Source organism: Cyprinodon variegatus, unplaced genomic scaffold, assembly GCF_000732505.1.
Source record: "Cyprinodon variegatus isolate N-32 unplaced genomic scaffold, C_variegatus-1.0 Scaffold77, whole genome shotgun sequence".
NCBI lineage: Eukaryota > Metazoa > Chordata > Actinopteri > Cyprinodontiformes > Cyprinodontidae > Cyprinodon > Cyprinodon variegatus.
The window spans coordinates 1,680,392-1,683,628 of NW_015150530.1; the positions used below are offsets into that span (position 1 = coordinate 1,680,392).

General features: G+C 38.8%; 1 protein-coding gene across 1 annotated transcript in view; it reads right to left on the reverse strand.

Annotated features, from left to right (window-relative positions):
• LOC107083533 (ETS translocation variant 3-like protein) overlaps nucleotides 1–3,014 on the reverse strand; it is a 77,370-nt gene extending 74,356 nt beyond the window's left edge. The window contains exon 1 of the mRNA XM_015372845.1: nucleotides 2,401–3,014. The gene's annotated coding sequence lies outside the window, so the exon portion shown is untranslated. The remainder of the gene's footprint in view (nucleotides 1–2,400) is intronic.
• Between the last annotated feature and the right edge of the window lie 223 nt (nucleotides 3,015–3,237).

Sequence of the window (3,237 nt, forward strand, 5' to 3'; positions counted from 1 at the left end):
ATGATTAGGATAAAGGTGGATTGAATGCTGACTTAAAGTGTATACTGAACTAAATCCAAGGCATTAACCTATAGGTGATAGTTTAGCTCTATACCATCATCTGGTTTGTTGTCATTTAATCCTTAATAGAAGAATTAATGATTGTTAGTTGCCTTCTTGTTTTGGAAAGAGACAATTAGTGATGTACTCTCAGTGCTTCATGTAAAACAAAAATACATACCTCTTAGGATTGGGGTCTCTTAAAATAACACATTTAAATACTGAGTTCAGTTAAAAAGTTAAAAAATATGCTAGTTTGAAGCTTTGATGAATATATTGACTTGGGGTTATTTCTCTGGATATTGTGTCTCCTAGTAAACAGGCACAGATCAACCTTTTTTGTTTTTGTGTTTTGTTTGATTTTTTCTCTGTTGTATTTATTATATTGTTTAAGAACTATACCTTTAGAAAAATAAATGTAAGAAAAAAAAAAACAAGACAGTAGTTACTTTAACAAAAATCGTCTTAAATACATTAAACAACACTTACTTGTTTTGTAGTAATGCAGCTGAGGACTAGCTACTCTTTATTAATATATTCAGCAAAGAAATGCAGCTTTTCATAAGATGTGGAAAGGTGCAGTCTGTTGATGTGCTTTATATTAAAGGACAAAGACATGACCACTTGTTTTAGATTTAACTCTATGGTGTTTTGCAGATAATTCAGATTTGTTTGTTGTTTCATAAATTTATAAAGCCCCAGTATTAAACAACAACATTCTTCATTTTTATACTATGTGTATTTGAGTTTGCAGAACACAAGTAGGAAATCAATGCAGAGGTTGAACTGAAAGCATGTAGTTGACCTTGGCAAACTTTATGTACAAGAGAATGAACCTTATAAGAAATAGATGTTTGTGAGGGATTTGATTTTTTTAGATATTAAAGTTTCACAAAGAAATCTTCCAATGAAGGAAAATATATGTAAAACATTTAAACAGTAAAAACAGTTACAAGACCTGCTTAAGGATAACATGAAAATATGCAAAGAGCAGAGGAGACCTGGACCACGCAGCATATTCCACAAATGAAATTAACTCAACAAAAAGCAGAAAAATCTTGAAAAGCAGAATCTTAAAAGTCCAAAACTGGATCAGTTCACAAAGTCTGTGTGCAATCCTGCATCAAAGCTGAGGCTCTTGAGTGAACATCATAGGACATCAAAGATAAGAGTCTCATGTCTCCGCTGACTGTGATTGGGAAGGAGTTCTTCATAATAAAAAAAATAAATAAAAAAACCGAGCGGACCACCCGAGGCCACAACAATGATGCTGTGCTCTCAAACTGAATGAAATTCCCTTTTATCACAGCATCCGCACATTAAATGTGACTACATTTGATGTAAGGTCAGGGGTATCTTAAAAGCAAGGTTTGTTTGTACGCAACACACTTAGACACACAAACACACAAGTTTGTATTTCTTCCTACATTAGGACTTTACATTAACTGTCATTCATTTCAGTTGGTGCATTAATGCCTAATCTTAATCATTATTATCATATCCCTAACATTAAACTTAAGTTAACTCTTACCCTACCTCTAAACTAACCCCTTAAGAATAAAATAGGTGTCTGCCACTTTAAGACCAGACTTTGCTCTTTGTAAGGCCTGATGGTCCTCAGAAGGTAAGTAAATATACCAGAAAAGGTCCCTAATAAGTAAGTAAGTACAGAGAGTGCAAAATAGGTTTCTGCATCTTTAATGTTGTTTGATAATTTGCCAAATTTAAGGGATGGAGGATTCATTCATTCATTCTTAACATGAAATGTTCAATGCCCATCTCCCTACAAACACACCTCTTTAACCAAACTCCTGGTCACATTAGCCTTGACCCCCATTGTGCCCCTTTCTTAAAGGATCTGTATGCGCACCTGTATTGAGAACCTGTTTTATCAGCATTAAGGTGGTGCAAAACAAATATGCAGTTTAGTTTTATAATCCAAGGTAATCCCACTGCATAAATAAACTCAAACACATAAAGAAGTTAAGCTTCTGTGCGCCTTGTCATACTTCAGGTGTTGCGTCTAAACTTTTGGATGAGAAAAAAAAATCTTTCCTCTCCAAACTTCCTCTTCCCCTGTAGGTCTTTTACTTTTCATCGCGCTTTCTCCAGAACTCCACCTCGAAGGAACCACACATCCCGAAAGGATATGTGAAAAAGCAGGAACGTAAGCCATGAAGTCTTTCATTTTAAAGTAGGCTCTTGTAAACTTCCAGATCTGTTTCTCAGACCGTATGTGCAAACGTTCTGCATCAATCAATTTCTGCATATAGTGCACCCTATTTCTCGGGAGATTGTAATCGGCTTTCTAGATTATGAATGCAATCTGTCTATAACCGAATAGGGAAGTGAGGTGCTTACCTTCACCGGCGCGCCTTCATGGACCTGTCCAGCAGCTCCCTCCTGGGCTGGAATGGGAATCCTGTCGACGCGCGCGGAGAAGTGATGGTAATGATGCAGTTTTAGGAGATCAGACCGAGCATCCTTCACACCCTCTGCATCAAACTACTCTATTGACAGGATTTATGAGTAATAATGTAAACATCGGTGCGAACGGAAAACAAATTGCAATAGATATAGTAGCGCGCTACAACAGAGAGAGTTGAAAAGTTATCTGCAAAAAGTTGCCAAGATAAAAAAAAAAAAAAGAAGAACTCCTCTCTGACCTGCTGCTGTCCGAAAATGGTTTGGTATTACTTCACAGGAGTGGAGCGTGAAGAAGAAAGCAAAGAGATTTGGTCAGGGGCGCGCAGGGGGAGCGATCCGGGCGCATGGGGAGGGATGAGAGAGCAGAGAAGGAAGCAGGTGGAGGTGGGTGGGTGGAGGGGGGAGGTAACAGTGAAGGTGCTGAGGCTGAACCTCCACCTCACATCAGCATCTAAGTTTCTATCAGCTGCAAACTGCGTTCTGCACGCATTGCCTCGGCTGAAAATTGACCCGCAGAGTGCGGTGAAGTGGTCGCACGTGGAAAAATATAAGCAGACGGGTGGTGGTGGCCGGGAAAGCGGATCGATCGGGTTATAATTTTGTCCGAAGTCGAGGGGAAAATAAAGTTCACGGAGGAATGAAATCTGAAAACAGATGGCGAATCCCGTCGTTTCTAAATAAGATTCGATCTTCGGGAATGGAGTGTGGATAATATTTGGTTGGACGTTTGATGAAAATGACGGATTTGGCCGGTGGGGGGGAGGTGGGGGA